Raw genomic sequence first — 21,637 nt, 5'->3', positions numbered from 1 at the left:
TTTTTTTTTTTTTTCTTGAGTTTTACCATCAGGTTCTTGACTGAGCATTGCACACCCATAGGCTGACACAGAAACTCATCACCATCCCAAACATCTCTCATAACAGTGCAAGAAGACTCTGGAACATTGAACTGCAGCTTCTAGCAGAGCAAGTCATAACCTAAACCCCAAGAGGCCCCAAGGTTTGGGCAAGGAGTTCCTACTACACCCAAGTTGACTGCTGAGGCAGGCTTTGGGAGGAAAAGCAGCACTGGGAACTTTTTCATAGGGATTGTGGTTAGTATTCCTGTTATGGCTGTGGCCTCACATCCATTTCTCTGCCAACACATGCTATCACAAGGCCAGAGGGGAGAGGTGCATACAGTACCCCACAGATGCAGCAGTAATGCAATTCTTAGATCAATGTCTCAATGGCCAACATTCTGTGTGTCTCACCCACTAACCCATACAAGAGCTGACTGCAGTAAGTGCTTGCCAGCATGGGAGAAATGACATCATACCTTATTCTTATTGCTCAGTCCCAGGCACTGAGCAAATGGGACTAAAGACCTATATGTAAATTACTGAAAACTACATGGTCATGCTGGAAATTCAGTCTGCTCAGGTGAGAGTGAATCAGTGGTCAGCCATTATGTATATGCAAAAAGCAGCCACACTGGGACAGAATAAAAAAAGGAGCTGCAGTAAACCAGGACAGCTTTCAACACTCAGATGAGCAATTCAGGGTGAAAACAAACAAACAAACAAACAAACAAACAAACAAACAAACAAAACAAACAAACAAACAAACAAGACACTTTTTTGTTTTGTATTTGTTTTTTGTTGTTGTCGTTGTTGTTTTGTACAAGGACTTTCAGACTCCCACCAATGTGTTGCTAAAAAGGCAAGTGATCCCTGAGAAGTCACATGTGCAGCAGAAATAATCAATATTGATCTGAAAAGTATAAAGATATGCAAATAATCCATAATTTGGGCTAACGTAAATGGAATCATCACTATTCTATTAACTTTGAATGGAAGTGTATAAATTTATCTGTATATATTTCATATACAGGTGAAGAGAAGCATGTAAGATTTAGGACAGGAAAGCAATATATAATCAGTATTAATGGAGAAGATCAGGCAGGATAGAGGATTCAGTGTAGATAAAAGTCAAATAGCTACTAAAAAAACAAACAAGCCAACAAAAAATACAGTATCTTCAAAAAAAAAAAATGTTTGCTAATTAACTTCTTAATCATTTATGGGGCATGAAGCTTGTTTTCTCATAACCTTTTTTACTGTATTTGGAAATGAGTATTTACCCCAAAGTAGTAGTTGCTGCTTGCACTACTTACTACAAGGACAACGAAGATGGTGAAGGGTCTAGAAAACAAGTCTTATAAGGAGCTGAGAGAGCTAGGGTTGTTTAGCTTGGAGAAGAGAAGGCTCAAGGGGGGCCTTATTATACTTTACAATTACCTTAAAGGAGGTTGTAGTGAGGTGGGGATTGAGCTTTTCGCCTAAGCACCAAGTGATAAGACGAGGGAAAACGTCCTCAAGTTGTGCCAGGGGAGGTTTTGTTTGGATGTTAGGAGAAATTTCTTTACTGAAAGGCTTGTGCAGCATTAGAATAAGCTGCCCAGGGAAGTGTTTGACTCACCATCCCTGGAGGTCTTCAAGAAACATGTAGCATGGTCAAATGCTGTACTTGTCATTACTAGACTAGATGACCTTAGAGGTCTTTTCCAACCTGAATGATTCTATTATTCTAGATTTTAATCATCTTTGTGTTATCAGCATCACTGCACTGATTCCATCCACTTATTGTGAATCAGATGGAAGTATTGTGGTCTACTATCTTCACTGAATATATAGGTGTGTAATCGTGTGTAATCATCACTGTACATGATTTTTTTGAACCAAGATTGCTTCAGATATTTCCTAACAGCAAAGACAAATTTTAATAAATTTAAGTGCTGGTTCACATGACACCTTTGTGTTAGAGGAATCTTCTTGGAAATATAACTGGAACGGTTAATCAAATCTCAAATTACAGTGACATGACAGAAAATGGTTTAGAATATCCTTATATATATATATATATATACACACTTATATACTTATTTACTTATATATATATACTTACAGAAACTCACCACTGTTTTATACTATGGTTTTAACTATCCCAGGTACATTTTTATTGAAACATTTCTTTTTAAAGGATCAAGAAAACTTTGACATATCACTTAAAATACACCTTATCTTTTCTATCCTTTACTGTTCCATCTAAACACAATCTTTTTATCTTTCCACTGTTGGAATACCATAACAAAGATTCCTCAATAATCTCTTTTTTTTTTTTTTTTAAACTCAATAAGTTTTTCCTTTCCTTTCCTTTCCTTTCCTTTCCTTTCCTTTCCTTTCCTTTCCTTTCCTTTCCTTTCCTTTCCTTTCCTTTCCTTTCCTTTCCTTTCCTTTCCTTTCCTTTCCTTTCCTTTCCTTTCCTTTCCTTTCCTTTCCTTTCCTTCTTTTCTTTTTTCTCCTCTCCTCTCCTCTCCTCTCCTCTCCTCTCCTCTCCTCTCCTCTCCTCTCCTCTCCTCTCCTCTCCTCTCCTCTCCTCTCCTCTCCTCTCCTCTCCTCTCCTCTCCTCTCCTCTTTTTTCCTTTCACATGTAAAAAACACTGAATTGAAGAAAAAAAGTACTGAAAATAGAAGACATGGCTCTTATTATTGAAAGATATTTAGTTTCTTTTGTATTCTGTCTTTCTTGCTTGCTGGTAAATTCTTCAAGATTAGTGGAAGATCAAGCATACTGTGATACCGTATAAGTCCATGTCATGACCTTGATTGTGAGGTATGCCAAAGCCCCAGTTACTCAAAATTAAAATAAAATAAAATAAAATAAAATAAAATAAAATAAAATAAAATAAAATAAAATAAAATAAAATAAAATAAAATAAAATAAAATAAAATAAAATAAAATAAAATAAAATAAAAACACCCCAAACCAAACATTTTGGAATGTGTTCTTTCTGCACACTCCTCTCTACACATCTCTCCCACACTTAGCTCCCACAATCTCTCAGCGTGTTTCATTTTCCCTTGATCATGAAAATAGTCTATCATTCCATGGTTAAATAATAAGTTTCTCCTGACTGTTGTTTTTCTTTCACTGTGGGTCATACTTTAAACTAAACATAAAATGTGTCCAGTAAATCAAACACGTAGTATGAGCATAAAGAAAAAAGTGGGGGAAGTTTTCAGGACTGATTAAGCCAAACACTGCCTGCTAAAAAAAGTAATTCAGGGTTACCTGATAAGGTTTATATCATTTCAATGTTATTGTATTAGATTATTTATAGTTTTAGAATTGTATTTCTATGGTAATTAAAAGGTTAATATCTTAGCCATTTTAGAGTTCATGCTGCAGCTAGATAATATACTTAATGGCAGCAAAGCCCCAAACAAATTTCTTGCAACATTAGCTGCATTTAAAAGTATAATCTTATGCTGCTTGCTCTTGTTCAGAAACATTTCAGAATAATTGGAGAGTGCATGTATTTACAGTAGAGAAAATAACATACACTTAACACTGCTTATGATGCTTATCATTATTTTAGATGCAAAGTCTGAAAAACATATTGACAAAACTCATGTTCTAAACATATCCACATTAATAGAAAGTATCTGAGCTTGTGGAACTCATATATACACACTTAGACTTTTTTAGATGTACTAATAGACAGATTCAGATTTCACAATCTTAAAGATGGTATACAATATTTTTAAAAATGAATGACCCATCTAATTCTACTGAATTTACTTAAAAATAAATCCTATTGAATTCAGTGAGAATTGACTGAATAGTTTTGCCTGAGGCTGGCTGATTATTTATTTATTTATTTATTATTTATTTTTTATGGGAACTGAGCTTTCAGAGTCCCTTTTAGTTGTATGGTGCTCAGATGTGAGAGTTGATGCAAAATCATCACCCATCAGAGGAAAGTTTCACTGTTAACCCAGAGAACACTGGTGTGTTCTGCATCTACCCTTTAGAAAATCTTAATCAAAAGGTTATTCTTTAAAGGCAGTCAGTGTTTCAGGAAATCTCATTGGATTGTGTTCTCCTTAAGTACATTTTCTAGTTGGAGTACAAACTTAAAAGTTTAAGATGTTAAACTTGGTCTACACTACAGATACTGTTCTATAAATACTGATAATCTAATACAGAGTTTTCTTAAAAGGGTGAGGGATTTGGACTTAAAATTGGTAGCACAAGTAAAACACAAGAACATCTTTTTTAAAATCAAAAAAAGGTTTAAGTTCACTGCTTTTGAATAATCCAAACACATTTGTACCACGGTGTTTTGCAAAGTGTTCTATGAGCTTACATCTTTATAGCTGTCCCTACGCAGGTTTAGATTAACTATGTGCCTAATTATTTGCTTTTGAGTGTAATGGTACCCAAACATGTCTCAAGTGTTGCCCTGAATCCTGGCTTGTGTGCATAACTTCAGAAATCTGCTTTTGGCCAGTCATTACATTATACACTGATTGTAAAGTCTTAACACAAGTAACTAGTACATAATGAACACAATCAGCATTAAAACTTCTAAAGAAGTGGTCTCTGTGTATAACGTATTCAGGACTGACTGCTGGGTTTGGTGTTTTGTGTGTGGGGCTTTCAGTCTATTTCAAGTGAAAATATATAATTCCAGGCCACTCTTCCAATACATCACAGTCATTTTCTGCACTTTAGTTGTTTTTCTCTCCATTTTTCCCACAAAATAAAACATCATTACAGCAGGTTTAAAGTGCACTTTAGTGCCTGCAATCTTCCCATGCTATTCTTTAATATTTCATCATTAAATAGCAAAATAACCTGATATGATCCTAATTTAGTGCCAATTACACTGCATTGATCAAAGTGACCTTTTCATACTGAAGCACAAAAATCAATCCCGCTGTACAACAAATGTCAGGGGGATGAGAGCAACATATAATCTGTGACAATCAAAACATTACTTACAAATGAAATCACCAATGACCTGCATGCCAAGGCAATTTCTGCATAATGTACGCTGGTTTTGTTTGCAGCTTTTGTTGGGATTTTTTGTTGTTATTTTGTTTTCCAGTCTGCAGCCAGAGATAGTTGTGCTATTTTACAGTTTCACTGACAACACTGAAAATAGTTGAAGCTCTATAACTGTTACCAAAATAACCACACGTTGTCTTGAATCTGCAATGCATCTTTAAGGTTCATTTAAGTGTGATTTTCTGTGGACCCAACTGTCAGACTGCCTTCCAACAATGCTCCTGCACTGAAGTTTAGTGATGTTTCAAAATGCATCCAAATTGACAAGACAGAGGCAGAGGAAAAACAAATGATTGCTCAGAGGTCCTCACCATTCTAACTTATTTCAGTGGTTCACAAGCCAGGCTTTGACTTAGATGTTAGCTCTGCTAAGATAATGACAAAACCGCAGTGACTTTACCAGTGTTCAGATTCCACCGATTACCTCTATGTCCAGTTTAGGGTCAAAACAGGGAGGCAATAGGCTGCAGTATGGTCTATCATTTGAAGCCAGCAAACACTTGAAATACCTTCACCTTGTAATTCGCATGAGGGAATTTAAGTTAGGTCAATTTTCAGTGTCATTTTATTTATGTGCATTTTAACCACATAATAAAGCTATCTAAACTTCAATTTACTTTGAATTCTGGTCATAATTAATGTATTGGCAATGATCCCTTCCTTGAAAAAATCCTTACCCACACCCAACAAGATTTAAATTCATTCACATACCAGTAATTCATAAATCTGTAATTCATGAATCAAAATTACAAGACATCGTTGGGCAATGTTGATTAAGCTCACATTTTTCAGCTATTCTACTGTTAGCATATCACAACACGAGGAGATTCAAAACTTTATTTAAAATGTTGGGGTCTTCTACAAGCATATAAACTGTTCAGGTATATAAAATCTTGAGGTCTTGGGATCTTCAAGCATGTAAATTGTTGTGGTCTTCTTCAAATATTTAGACTCACAGAAACATCTGTGACTGAAAGATGATATTACATCTCACAAGTCCTTGAATAAGACTTACAGAATTTGAGAGCTGAGATCTGCCAGTAGCAGCTTGTGTGGTCATGGCAAAAGAATTTAATCCCTTGCTTTTCTCTAAGATAGAGGTTTTATTTTTTTAATAAATTAATATTTTTTTTTTCTCTTCTTGGGTTTCAGCTGGATGGTTCTGTATGATAGCATAATGAACAGAGTCTGTTTTCTAAATTGCTGTGCCATGGCTTTTTTCAAGATAAGGATTGAGATCCTGAAACATATTAATTCAAATTATTTGAAAATATTTAAGAAGTCTACGGTATTTTACCTTATTTTACAATCATGCTTGGTAACGGATTGTCTCCTGGAAATTGAGGCAACTCCCCTGTTTTCTGTTTGTTTGTTTTGTCCTGTATTCCGTTCCCTAGAGAGAGACTGCTCTAATTTAAGTAATTCATCCATAAGAAAAATCTCCAAGGCCTGGATATTTTCTGTGCTCATGCACACTAATCTGTTAATCAACCAAGAATGAGAGAACATGGGAAAATCTAACTCAGTATCAGTATCAAACATGCTTGTTCTTCTAGATGTTTTAAGTTGAGATCCAAAATAGTCAAAAATAATTAGAGAGAGAGAGATTCTCAGGGTTTTGTCATCGTTATTACTGTTCTGGGGGTCACAAAACATTTTCTTTTATAGCATTTCTCTGATAATCAGACTGTACTTTGTCATATAAGAATACCTAAAAAAGGGAAGCAAGCTATGTTTTCTACCTTGTAAGTGAATGAAACCTTTACTGTAGGACTTGAGAAAATCAGGAAGCCTCTGCACCATTGTTAAACAACCCCTGGTGTCCTAAAGGAAAAAGCTATAATTTGGTGTCTTTTTGGTAAATTTGTAATTTTTTCCTTGCTAACTTTCAGTAGTATTTGTTAGAGACACTGTATGTGTTTCAATTACCAAGCTGATGAAACTACTATTCTTTCGCTTGGTCATATAACAATAACTCTCTTCCTAGCAAGTCTGTTAACAAACATGATTTATGACTGGAACTTCCACAACGCTGTATGTCGCCCTGGTAAGAATAATATTCAAGACCTGGTTATGAACCAAATCCAATTCATTTCATGCTGATGCAGAATTAGTTTCAGACTAATGCAAAGGAGCAGTACGGGCAGACTGTTAAGGTGACTCTCTTATTTTTAACATGTTCTCCAATGCAATTTGCAGCTTAACAGCCTCACTATAAATGACATGATTAAGTTTTATACATTTCTGTATATTTGATGTATTTACCCAAATGCAGCTGTCGTTTTGTATACTGTTTCAGATGTTTAGAACTGAATCAGTTGTTTGGAGTAATCACACTTTCCAAAGATAATTCTCTTTTTCAACATTAAGCTGTAATGCAAACATGAGCTAGCATAGTAAGGATGAATATATAGATCTGAACAAAAATAATTTTTCCATCACTGTAGTGTAAAATATTGATATATCCATATTTTATTTATCTATACAATATATATAAAATTTTAAAGGATATTGACCATTAAAGAATCAGTTGAAAAGGTCCATTAATTCTTTATTTCTGGCAGATCTAATCAATTTGATATTTTGCGACAGTACCATCAATATATTGGTTAAAAATTGCTGCCCCAGTTCAACCTCTAGCATGTCCAGGTCATTCTTTAAAAGAAAGACCTTTACTTACTTTCAGCAATTACCTTGAAGCATGGGTGCAAATGGGGATGCAATTCATCTGTTTTAACCAAAACCAACCAGTGTTTTGACTGATTCTGGCATTTTAATAATAGATACTTTATTACATTTAAGAATTGTAAATAGGAATATACTTTATAATGGACCACATGGGGTTCAGTATAAAATCAATAGTGTCTACTGAATAAAGCAAGATCAAAAAGATATATATCTGTTCTATATTTGGCCTTAAATTAGGAATTAGGTGTTTCAGGTACACAGACTTTTTCATTTCATAGTAAAATATAACCAAATTTACATTCAGTAAAAGAAAAATTGCAGGTTTGACAGGTTTGACACTCAGCACGATTTTATCCCAAGGTCAAGGCTTTTTAACTTGTTGCTAGTCAGAGTTGACCAATATGTGCAACATGATCAATCACCACTTGAGCATAAAGCACACTGAAATTTAGATGACAGTTCAGAGCTAAGGTTAAGAAGAAACAATGTGTTAGCTAATAACTCTTTAAACATCAGGAAGCCAATGAATGAAAGTAGTATTAACTTTCATATTAAGTGAATACACATGATCCTTACACTTTAATATGTTACATAGCCTACCTGAACTTTCAGCAGAGACAGGAAATACTTATGCTGTAGATTGCCAGGGCTGCATTCCACTGTCTTAAGGAATGTGCTGGGTAATACTATCTCTAAAGCTATTCTTTAGCAAGAGTTACAGAAAATTAAGTTTCTATTGATTTTGAATGCCATGATTTCTATGAATATCTGATTTATTTCTTATCTGTATTCTTCTAAATCTATATGTTCAAACTGCAATCAGAAGTTTAATCCACAGACATTACAGAAAGCTAATTGTTTGTCTATTCTCATTACATATCACACTTTGTTAGAGAAAATCAAATTTTCTGGGATCCCCAAATGGAAAATTATTAACTTAATTCTTTACAAATTACACAGGAGATAATATCTGATAGTCCAGTAAGAACATCTTAATCAATGTCTAGCACTGTAATGTAAAATAAGAGTATGCTAAGAGTATGATAAGAATATGCATATTGCTGATTAAGAGTACTGCTGTAGTGTTGTATACAAATTCCAAAGAAATTGAAATTAATAGATTGCTAACGTATCAAGTAACTACTTTTATTAAAGAGGAACAGCTAAAGTATTTTGCATTACAATTCTGAGTCCAAACATATTAGCACCCACAAAGTATGTGCATACTTCATACTGCAACTTTGTGGACTTGCAGCTTTTGAAGTATGGCAAAATAATCCAAGAGACTATTAGGAAAACTAAGTTCATTTATATACAGAGAGAGACATTTACAGATCACTTGGCCTAATCTAAATGTTGTGAGCTCCAGTAGAAAGATTCTCACTAAGTTCAGTAGTGCCTTTATGATCAGATGGCAGTGTGATCTTGCCTCTCCTTAAACAAACCACACACAAAAAGCATTTTAAAATTGTAGGATAGCTTTCAGAAGAACTGAATAGGACCTGTCACACATATACTGTGCTTTAAGCATGTCTTAGAATCAGTTTGCTGTATATGTATTTATGCACTAGAAAATCTTAACTGACCTGAAACAGGTTAAGTGATTACAGTGTGCAATTCAACAAATTCCAGAAACGCATTTAAAGTCCCTGAGTCACTCACATGCTTCTCATCTGTTTATGTACTGTGAAAAAATGCTGTATGACAAGCACGCAGAATAAAACTATCAAGAGGGTATGTAGGTTTGTGTGTCTTCTGCTAAACTGACCTTCACAATCCATTTCTTGTTCCAGTGTACGTCCTAAATAGTTCCTAATGAAATACAAATAATTCAAAAAGGGGAAAAAAATCTTGTATACTTTCTATCTAGATATTTTTTTTTTGACCTAAAATAGTTCCTCTTTTTTTATGAGATAGCACTTGTATCAGAAAATTACTATCATTGATCAAGAACTGAAATTCCTTGGTAAACATAGTAAAACGTTGATTATATGAAATACAGATTTTTTTGGCTTTCAGGATGAATGGATGGTACTTAAAATATTTTCAGTCAGACAAAGTCTTCTTCCAGCCTGAACAGAGCAAGCTATTCTAGTTCTGTTTGTTCAAGAAAATAGGTCTAAATTGATTAAACTAATCATTTTATTCTAACTGCTCTTTTTAAAGACAACTGCTGATTGCATGCCCCTTTTGTAGCTGTAGCTGAGCCCGAGATGGTACAAAATAACCATCTTGCCAGTTGTCACTACTATTTGTTCATTCTTTAATTAAACATAATATATAAAACCGTATAATTTACATCTAATTGGGAAACATCTTTAGTCAGAAGGCAGCATGGTCTAATGGAATAAGTAGAGGCTTGGGTGTCAACAGGTCCTGAGCTATGGTCCAACTGTACTAGACAATCACAGCTGGCCTTCCAGAAGTGACGTAATCTTCAAGTTTAAGAGTTTCATGTTGTTATGGAGCATAATTTCAGTTAACCATTGATTTAACATTGAGTACATTGTGAGAGTTGGTTAATATCTGCATAATGCAGACAAAAAACAAACAAACAAACAAACAAAAAACACTTACTGGCAGGAGCAGCATTCTGTGATAACAGCAAGGTTGTGGTAAATAAAGCTGAAGATGGTCTGTAGCTGAAGGCTTGTCTTAATAAAAAAAATAAAAAATAAAATAAAATAAAATAAAAAGAAACAAAGCAGAAAAAAAAAAAAAAAAGTAAAAATATGCTTCACAATCATGGTCTGATTTGTCATCTAATTTATTTTTTCTGGATTGAAATGTAAGCATAATAATTAAAATATGTGAATTAACGGGAGCATGTTTATCCATGAAGAGTCCAGGAGTCACCCAAACATCACAATTATGCTTGGTGGAAAAGAGGCATGGGGGAGGGGAAGTCCTCTCCACACTGACTGAACAGAAATAAAAGAGCGTTAATAAAACTCTCAGCAGATCTGATATAGACTCACAGCAAATTCAGAAACATTACTTTTTAGTGGATGTTGGTGGGGGCAGGAGGGCGAGCACATAGCTTTTTTTTCAATTCCTTCATGATGAAATGCAGCATAGTATTTGACAAAATCTGGCATTGTTTTTTGAACAAATGAATGAAAACTGTGATGGCCCTCAGCCACTTATATGTTAAAGTAAACACAAGCATGAAGGAAAGTTGTTAATTCAATGTAGATCATCAGCCCCTGGACTCATTTTAACCTACTCTGTATACAAAACAATTCTACTCTGTTTTTGTTTGTTTGTTTGTTTTTAACTGACACAATAAATGTATACATATATAGCACGTATGTTATTCTGAAAAAATCCAAAATCAACTGTTTCACTAAAGGCAGCATCTTTAGCAGAAATCAAATGCTAATAAGTCATTATGTAGAGTAACAGACTTTATCACGACCTTATCAGGACCTTACCTTGAAATCTCATGTTGCTCATGCTGCTCTTTAAAGTCTCTCTCTCTCTCTCACTGTCCCACTCTCACTCTCCCCCTCTCCTTCCATTTTCCCTCCCCTCCCCCCCAAAAAAAAAGACCAAAAGGGAGGAAACTTAAGAAGCAAAGGAACAATCTATTATAATTCATACTCTGGTATATCTATTATCAGCTGCGCACTTAACTGAACAGGCCAGCATCCATGCTGCAGTTGAATTAATCTCTTGCTTTTCAGATTCAGAGCTCTTTTTCTTCAAACAACGGAAAAAGCACTAAGATAAAATATGCCAAAGGTCCTTTTATTGCATATAAAAATTAACCAGGACCCTTTTCCTGCACATGTGAATACACATGCTGTTAAATTCAGGACAATGTAAATGACTTCTTGTGTACTGACAGGAAAGTGGCACCTGTATTTTGGGCATAATATTTTTCTCATTATTAGATATGCTTTATGCATATAAAACATATGCTTTATGTTTTAGTCTACAGGCATGTTCTTTCCAGGGGATTTTTCTTTTGATAAAGAGAATTTGCCACAATCTTGTAATTGTACAGAGCAAAACTTCTAATTCACAAATATTTTGTGAGCTAGACAGTTTACTGATATCCAGAGGAAATGCAGAAGTGCCACACAAACAGAATCTTCTCTATATACCAGGCCCTGCTTACTCTAAAGATTGCACACTACCTAAAAGCAACATGTAAAGCTGAGCAATGAGCAGCTGTCTGTGCCTTGCAGCTTGACTCTACATTATTCAGCATGCCATGGCATGAATCAGACACATTATTTACTTAGAATAAGAGCTTGCATGTGCCCATCTTAAGTATATCTGAGCCTCAATTGACTACAATTGACTGTAAGTGGCAAAAATACCAAAACTTGCAAGTTACCAAATAGATTCATCCATGCTCTTTGAACAGGTCTCCAGGCCTTTTACTACTGTTCAAGAAGGAGCTATAGCATTCACAAGAAGAATATATAATAAACAGTAAAAAGTAAAACAATAATATTAAGTGAATTGGAAATAAAACCATAGAACAAACCTTATTCGAATTATGGTGATTGAGGGCTTGAAGGTCAGTCTCTGCCCAATAATGCATTAAAAAACACTATTTGCATCTAATCCTCAAGAAAAAAAGAGAGGGAGAAATGAGACGAAGAGAGGAAGAAGGGAAAAGAATGAGAGAAAGAGAAAGAAAGAACGAAAGAGAGAAAGAGAGAAGGAAAGAAGGGAAAAAGAAAGAAAAAAGAACAAGAGGAAGAAGAAGAATTTATATTCGTATTTCTCTAGTTTTTCTTAGTGGCTATGACTGTTAGACATTTATTATTCATTAAGTTGTAAGCTAAAATTCTTTCCCATTTACTCATTTCTAAAGTAAAAAAAAAAAAAAAAAAAAAAAAAAAAAAAAAAGCATAATTTTTATATGAAATTGCTCTTTCATTTATTGGAAAATAGATATTTTTTCCTGACATTTCATACACACATTATCAGGTTTTGCCAGGAATTTTCTTGTTAAACTGTTCCATCAAACTGAAACCTTTTCAGTAACAAATCTCTTTTGACACCTTTTCATTCAAAAAGGTTTCTCAGGTTCAGAATGGAAATTCTGGTAAAAAGGCACCTTCACAGAACAGTCATCAGATCAGTAGAGCCCTTGTGTTTCACCTGGAAGACCATGCTTCAAGTGAGGACAGGAGACCTGAATCTACATTTTATGCAATTGTCCAAAGCCCCATCTCCAATGAATGATAAAGTTTCTCTTTTGAAATGTAGGGAAAATTAGCTATTTCAAAAACATTTATAATTTCCCTGTAAAACCAACACACAAAACTTACAGAACAATGAAACTTTTCCATTTGCTGGTCTGGTATGTTGAATTTAATTTATCAATTAATATCTTTCTCATAACATGACTCTCAATAGTGCAGTTTCCACTCTGAGTTGTTTCTAGACATAAAGATTGAATTATGAATTAGAACATTGATGAAGAATGCATAAGCTTATTGTGGTGTCACTAGACAACTCATGATAAAGTTACAATCTCACAGTAACTTTTACCTTTTGGAGCACAGACATTATTACAATCTACATTATGCTGCTGTGGTTTCAGAGCCCAAATAGCTCCACAAAAGTGCATTTTTTTAAATCTCAGTTGTACTGCGGGTTGTAGTATTGCAAGCATCTAGTTGTTTTAATCTAAATTTCATTGCATAGTGAAAAAAATACAGCTTTAACAGATTTTTTTTTTAGTTTGACAAATAAATATTATTTAATACACAAGTATAAAATTTCATTATTCCCAGTCATGTAAATCAATTTTCAGCCAGATTACTGCAAAATAAGATTGCAAAGCAGAAATGAATCTGATTCAAATCTAGAGACAGGTGAGTCAGAATTTTTTGATTTACTCAGCTTAATAAAATTTCATGACTAACAGATACATGAATAAGATCCTCTGCCAGCATCAGTCTTGGGCTACAGGTATATCAGTGGAACTATGTGAGTTGATACCCTATGATAATTTGGATTCATTAAAATTATAAAGTTGTATTCTTAGAATTGAGCTATTGAATGCAGACTGAAACCAGAATATGGCTCAAATAGAAGTATAATGCAGTTCAGAAGATGAACTCTCATTATTGTGGAAATCTCTTTTCGGCCAGTACTTTGTAATTAAGTGCTATTGGTCACCAGGCAATATACGTTTCCTTTAGACAAAAATGCAGACAATATGACGTGGTAGTAAACCCAAGTGTAATAATCTGGGCTGAATAATAACAGGGAAGATATATTGAGAATGGAGAACAGCAGAGAAAAAAAAAAGAAAAAAAAAAAAAAAAAAAAAAAAAAAAAAGCTTGAATCTCTTCTCACTGGCTTTCCAACCTGTAGTGTGGGCTGTGCTTCCCGCAAAGAGTCAGCCCGTCCCACAGCGTGGGTGCCGGGTCCTGTTTGCCATCATGCCCCCCGCCGGCACACCTGCCGGCTGTGTCAGCCAGGTCCAGCTGACGTGCCTGCTGCTGGCGGGTAGCGGGATCAGGGGAATTAGTTCTGCTTGCCTCGGGAGGCCAGCCCAGCAGCCGCCGCCGCTTCTATTCAAACGCCCCTCCACTGCTCAAGCTCAACTGGAACCATTTAGTACCCGCATTGTTCTGCTTTTTTTATTTGTTTCCTTCCACTCAAGCACATGTTAGAAAAGGCGACCCCCCAGCAATCTTCCCCCACTCTCCCCCCTTTCACATGACTAAGCGATTATCTTCTTCCTAATCAAAGAGACAGATGAAAAGAATTTATTAATAAAAGTTCCCCTTCAGGAAGATTGGAAATGAATGATTAGTAAAATACACCCAATTTTACTTATAGACCCCCCTCATAGAGAGGCATCTGTGAAGGGCAGGGATGCCAGAATAGTGGTGGGGACTCAGGCATCTGGAAGCTGTTTGCGATATGGATTAGAAGTCAGGGCTGCACACAGATACTGCCTGCAGTCACAAAAGCCTGCTCTGTGGAGGGGAAAAAAATATGCTGCTTGTTTACAGTGCTACTTTTTCCCTTTGCTTGTTATCTGTTTTATTTCTTCCCTTGCTTCACTCTCCCCACACCATTCATGTGCAATTATGTCTGCACAGATATGCCAGCTGGTGGGGCTTGTTAACCATATCCACCACACAAGTGTCTAGGAAAAGGGGAGAAGGGGACAGGAGCTGGGCAAACAACACCACATTGTGCTCCAGACTGGTACATTATCTGCTTGTTGTTGCCAGGGCCTGCTGATTGCACCGGAAAGACAACCCCAGCACTGTGTTCACTACATGGAGAGAGTGTTGTCTGCTTGTACTGCATCCACCAATATATTTAAAAAAAATAGGTAAATCAAAGACACAAATACATTTAATAAAGTTTTAATAAAAAAATGTTTGAAACTTTAAGTTTAGGAAGGGTAGCAATTTCCACTCAGATCTGTTTTTACCACCGTGAGTCTAAGATGGTCACGTTAATAGCAAGTATTCAAACGAGACCATCTTAAAAAAAATAATAAAAAACCTGAGAGACATTCTAGTGAATAATTCTATAATACCTGTTTTATGAAATTAATATTATAGAATAATGGAATTATAGAATCTTTTAGATTGGAAAGGACCTCTAAGATCATCAAGTTTAGAGATGCTGCTTTTACATCTTTATGAAGACAGACTTTCTGCTAATTTCAACCTGTTATGTCAAATTTTTAGGCTCAAAATCAAATAATAAGCAAAGATGTTGTAAAGATAAACCGTGCTTAAATGCTATATGCATGCATTAAGACTTACATTAACACAGTAGTGGGTGACACTTGCCTGACTCTGACTGGGCACATGATCAATGCTTTGGACATTCAATTCATCCAGTTCTTCTGAACTCAGAAGAAATAAAATCAAAACATTAATCAACTTAAAAAAATGTCTCAAGGAAGTTTTTAAAACAAAAGTATTATTTTAAACTCTGTTTCTTTCAAAACCAGATTCACGAGTTGTGTTCCAAAGAGGAAAAAATGTTCTCCCTTTTATGTCTCCATTTGGAAGAAATTACATTTTGAAGAGCATATCTTTAAATTATTTTTGTAGTGATGTAATCAGGTAGTAAGCAGCCTTTTAAAATCAACTTTTTATAGGAACTTCTTTGAAAAAAAACGCATTTAAGAGGTGAAGGAAAGTATTTCTGAAGCTTTTTTTTTTTTTTTTTTTTTTGTCATCCTTCTGAAACTGTCATCATTTTGGATTACTTCAGAAAAATAAAAAGAAAATTTTCAGAGTACCACAAAATCATTCAAACACCTCCATATAATTACAATTACAGCAGTAACATTGGAGGCCTATACTATTGTTGTTGCAGTAAATAAAGCAGGATATTGCAGTAAATCCAAAATTATTAGATTTAAACTCATGACATTGTATATTCATTTTAGACATACTGAGTTGTTATAGATATGTATTTTAAGCTTCTTAAATGCTTATACACTGGATTTATAGGGAATCTCTTCTAGATAAAGGACTGCAGAAAACCATGCCTTGTAAACAACATTCTTAGTGTCGTTTGTGTACGTCATTTTCCACAAAAAAAAAAAAAAAAAAAAAAAAAAAAAAAAAAAAGTGATAGATGTTTTTTTCCACAGAACCTGATGATGAACAAAATCCATGGTACACAGGTTTCCTTAGGATGCAATTAAAACAATTCCATGCCGAGTCAAGTGAATTTCAGCAGTCACTGCTCATGAGCACCGGCAAAATTTTTAAACAAAGTGGTAGTATGTACTTACTTATGCAAGCCTTTTTGAAACAGAAAAATCACAACACATTTAAAACACATCTAAAAATGTGAAATGATTTTCTGTGCATATAAATCATCTGTTATAGACTCAACACATCATGTTGTTGTCTATCTTCTCAGAAATAGACATCATATATACCATATCTTAATGGAAAGTAGCTACTCTCTTCCCTTTAGTAGTATAAACTCACTTTCTTTGCTGTCTGCAATTTTATACTAGTTCTTAAATGGGAAGCAAGATGAAATAGTGCCCCACTAGTGCCATAGTGCCATATTGTCAAACTGCTATAATAACAAAAAGTTTCATAGTTGAAGTAAAAAGATAATACTGTCTGTGTAGGTCATTGTTCAGATTAGTGTGAAGAAGTCCTAGGGGAAGGGAGACAGGGATGAGTTTTTCCATGGTGCTGTTATATCATAGCTGTATTCATGATAAAAAAATCTTTCTTTCAGACAAAGCCCAGGTCAAATTCTGACAGGTTTGCAAAGTATGATATCTATAAAAATAGTCAGGCATGTCTGACAATCTTACTTTCATTAGACCTTCTCTGCATTCAACATGTACAAAAAGGAGATTGCCATAAACATAATTTTTGCAAGAACAAGTAATAACTAAGGAACTGGTACATTTTTTCCTAAGTAGGATTTGCTTAAAAAAAAAAAAAAAAAAAAAAAAAAAGTTGAAACCATGGCAAATAGTATCAGCTTACATATCAAGAATGAGTTTAGATTTTGTCTTAGGGCATTTTTACAGCTGAAATAGAAATATTATGGGATGAGATACATCTTTTAATGGAATATTCACTCTACAGTTCTTGTGCTTATTAAGTCATATATTGTCTTAAACCAAGAAATCATTTTCAAAAACGCAACAAGAAAATAATTTTCCAAAGTGATTTATATTACATGAAAATATTTCTTGTTCTTTGGAGCCCTCTAGCCAAGACATTTACAAAAAATAAAAAATAAATATTCATACTCTCTTTAAACTGAGGCTCTAAATAGGGAATGTATCATGGTTTGGTTTGGTGTGGTAATTAAACATTTTAACATTTTTTCTTTTTAATTCTTCATTGCCAAGTTCATATATACTGTGCACTTTTGAAGCTTATGTACATGGAGTTACATGCACATTTAAAGATACAGATGTAAATTAACAATTTCAATATGCGATTTATTTATATAATTTTTGTCAGATTCCCAACAAGTCAATTTTTGTTTAATGGATAGAGTATTTGTTTGTAGTTTCCCTTGCATAAAACAAAGACTCTACAACTTTTTCAAACTGTTGAAATGCAATAACATGTAAATATCACTTGAAGTTGCACATGGAAATCTGTTCTTATGGCCTACTAGAAAAAAAAAATAGCACAACAACAAAGAAAAAAAAAATAAAAACAAACCCACAAACTCACAAACACACAGTATTAATGTGACCCAGGAAATACACACATTTTATAGCAAAAGAAATTCATGAAACAAATAAGGCCTATGTTTCTTTAATTATTACCATGATGTCATTTACATTTTCACAAAATTTAGAAACTCATTCTGCTTTCATCATTAGATAGGAGTGTTTTATGTATTTATTCAAATTCTCAAACAAAACCAAGTGGGCCTGAGAAAATGTTAACAATTTGAGGACAGCTGAAAAAGCTGAAGTCTAAGCATGCTATGCCATAACAGGACTCAGCCTCCTTCTCCATGTAGGAATATATTTAACTAAAGAAATCTGTAGCCTCAATGATGAAAGAGGGAAGGGAAGGGAAGGGAAGGGAAGGGAAGGGAAGGGAAGGGAAGGGAAGGGAAGGGAAGGGAAGGGAAGGGAAGGGAAGGGAAGGGAAGGGAAGGGAAGGGAAGGGAAGGGAAGGGAAGGGAAGGGAAGGGAAGGGAAGGGAAGGGAAGGGAAGGGAAGGGAAGGGAAGGGAAGGGAAGGGAAGGGAAGGGAAGGGAAGGGAAGGGAAGGGAGTTGTGTATGTATTTTCTGTGTTTAATATCTTTTATTGTGAGTTGATCAGCACCCTCTTAAAATCTGACACACTTTCAGAAATAAATAACTGGTCAAAAAATAACTGGTGAAAAAATTACTGGTCCTGTTTCTCTTAAAATATCTAAATATATAAAATATGGACTGTTCTCTTAAGTTATCAATTTCCAGATTTAATATTATAATAATAATAGTAATAATGATAATAATGATAATAATAATAAATATATTCTCTTATTCACTCAAAATCTGTTGTTTAAAATTTTATTGCCATCAGGACATGATCTAAATGTTATCTGTTTTTGAGTATGGTGACAAAGGAAAGAAAACCCTAAGTCCCCTTGCTCCGCTCTTACCATGGTCACAAGCACAAAGGATACCTTTTTCCTTTCAAAACTGTCTTTATGGACTACCAGCAGCATGGCCTTTGCATTGTACTTGTTTATATTGCCTTCACATTATTATACTCTGAGTGCTTAGCTATTTAAAGTGATAAAAAATCTTATTTTTGTACTTTTCTCTATATATCCCCACACAATGTTATTTATCAAAACCTCTTGATTTATCCATAGTGACATTAATCTTTCAAGAAGGAATAAATAAAATATATTTTTCTAAGGGAAATATAGATTATTCCCCATTTATTTTGGAGTGCCATAGCACAGCTATGGTTTCTGTGGTTAGTTCTCCGTGCTTGCCAACACATGTAGATTTGAACTTGTAATTGCAACCTTAACACTGCAATTTTTTGGATTACGCTATTTAACCTGGGGATGAGAATCACTTCACAGAATCTTAACTTTTTTCCTTACATTATTTTATGTACTCTTAATCTTATTTTAACATAAAGACAAAAATCAGCAAAGAGCACTGTGTTTCTTCTTGCTTGTGATATTTTTCCCAGTAAAAAAGTGAAAGATGAAAAGTCCAATGAAAAATGCCAAGAAAAAGGCATTTTACAGAACTAACAGAAGTGCTTAAACTCATTTCAGTTTAAAGCTATGTGCACCTATTCACCATCATCAATGTGGATGCCTAATGAGACTCTCTGTTTTCTAGTGAAGAAACAAGACTGGACACAATTTATTGTTAATTTTCATTCAACATCTTCAGTTTGTTCTTTTGCTGAGATCTGCTTTTCTACAGCGTGATATAACATATTCAGTCAGAATAGATATATCACAAGTATGAAGTTTTTAACCACACCTGAAATGCAGAAGATATCAGGAGCAAAACCAAACTATCTACCTCCTTGTGCTCAAGTGCCCCACTTTGTAAATAACACTTTGAATTTTCTATTAAATAAATATATATATTTACTTTACTAAGCAAGCCAATTGATATATAAACTGTCCCCAGTCAGCTGCAGAGCTGGTCCACAGCAGTGTGCCGTCTTGTCCCATGGTGCAGAGCAAGGCTGGTGTGCTGGGACTGCCTGTTGTGACGGCGCTGTGTCACTCGGGCTGGGTGACAGCCAGTACTCTGCAGACAGCGCTGTCAGAGAATCACAGACTTCCACATGTACAAGCGAAATTAACTTCTGTTAGTCTGACATTTTCTGCAATCAATACTCACAGGGTCCTTGTCTCTAGGATCAAAATTCATAAATCAAAAGCAGAAAGCATGAAATAAGGTATTTGATAAATCCATTAACTGAAGTGGAAGTGTACTTCTGTCACACTGTTTAAAGACTACAGTAACGTTGGCATAAGGCGGAGAAATCTAACAAATGTGTTAAGTAAAGCACTGGGTTGTGTTTGTTTGAATATACGGATCAATTGTGTGAGCTGAATGGCTTTATTTCTACACAGCAGACAAGTTTGCATCTGTAGACTCTGCTTGGAGGCAGAAAGCTACCAATCAACCATTTCTGCTAGACCCTCCCACTCAAAAAGTTTTGTGTTCACATTCTTTAAACATAAAATTGAAACTTAAAACTACTGTTTTGATTTCACTAAAGATGCATAACTTAATGTGTAAGTCATTGTTTTTAAAAGTTACAGAGAAGTCCAAAACACTGATAAGCACAGAGAAGACTTTTGCTTAGTCCAGTAGGCCTAACAGCCAAGTGCTTCCTTAAGCACAAAGACTCTCTCACTACCATTGGGCACCCAAGAATCTTTAAAGAAGGCAGTCCATACTGATAAACAAATTTATACAGACTTCACTGACAGGTTTCCCCACTACTGGCAGAGACCATTCTAAAAAAGCAACAAAGCCCAAAAAACAGCACATGCCCTCCTTCTCATTCACACACAGAGCCCTCACTGAGTGTAAGGATTACAATCAGAAACTTAGGGCAAAGGTATGTCCTGTCATGGGCATAAAATAAGGAGGTTAAGCTACGTTTTCCGTGGATTTTCCTTTTCCCCTGTCTATGGGTACTCTGGTCTACATTTGCTATGACTTTAATGCGTATAATGAATGCTAAGATTTCAAGTTAATTCTGCGCTATTTATTTACTGAAAAAACAATATAACAATGTACTTGTGTATAGCCATTCATCTTCTTTTTCCCATTTCCCATTCAAATCCCTTTCAAAGCTAATGTCTGTGATCTGTTTGAGCTAGCAGCTGAAGAAATATCCTGCAGCTGAATTTTGCTGAACTGTAATCTATAGTTTCAATTTATAGATTGAAAGTCATTTCCTGTTTATCTCATAATTATGCTCACAAGATATGAGTAGGAAATTAATGATTTAAATAGCAAGCATTACAATAAAAAATTCAAGCAAGTGTGTCTTCAGGAACTGGATACCTCCATTTCTCAGCTGGTAATTGTAAAGATAATAATAATAACAACACATCAAAAATAAAGATGTGTTCCTCACTGTTCTTGAAATATTTTACTGTCACCTTCTCCTGAAGCCATGTTTAAGAGAACCTAGTACATTTTAATACAGCCCTTAACATTCTTATTAAGCTTAAAGTAAAAACAAATTGTAATACCAAGTTGCCTCTGCCTGCAAATCAAACGGGGTTCAAACACAGTTGTGTCCATACTTGGTGAATCTGGGTCTCTTCAGATCACAGTAATTCTTCAGCAGATAAAAATGCTTCCCACTCTTTGCATATTTAAAAAATACACTATAAGATGATTTATCTATATTTTCAGCATAAAAATA

General features: G+C 34.8%; 1 long non-coding RNA gene across 1 annotated transcript in view; it reads right to left on the bottom strand.

Moving 5' to 3' along the window:
- LOC140001749 (uncharacterized) overlaps positions 1 to 10,422 on the bottom strand; it is a 39,689-nt gene extending 29,267 nt beyond the window's left edge. The window contains exon 1 of the long non-coding RNA XR_011807274.1: positions 10,343 to 10,422. This is a non-coding gene — a long non-coding RNA (uncharacterized lncRNA). The remainder of the gene's footprint in view (positions 1 to 10,342) is intronic.
- Positions 10,423 to 21,637: the final 11,215 nt, after the last annotated feature.

Source organism: Anas platyrhynchos, chromosome 2, assembly GCF_047663525.1.
Source record: "Anas platyrhynchos isolate ZD024472 breed Pekin duck chromosome 2, IASCAAS_PekinDuck_T2T, whole genome shotgun sequence".
Taxonomy (NCBI): domain Eukaryota; kingdom Metazoa; phylum Chordata; class Aves; order Anseriformes; family Anatidae; genus Anas; species Anas platyrhynchos.
This window is presented reverse-complemented; position numbering and strand designations above follow the sequence as displayed.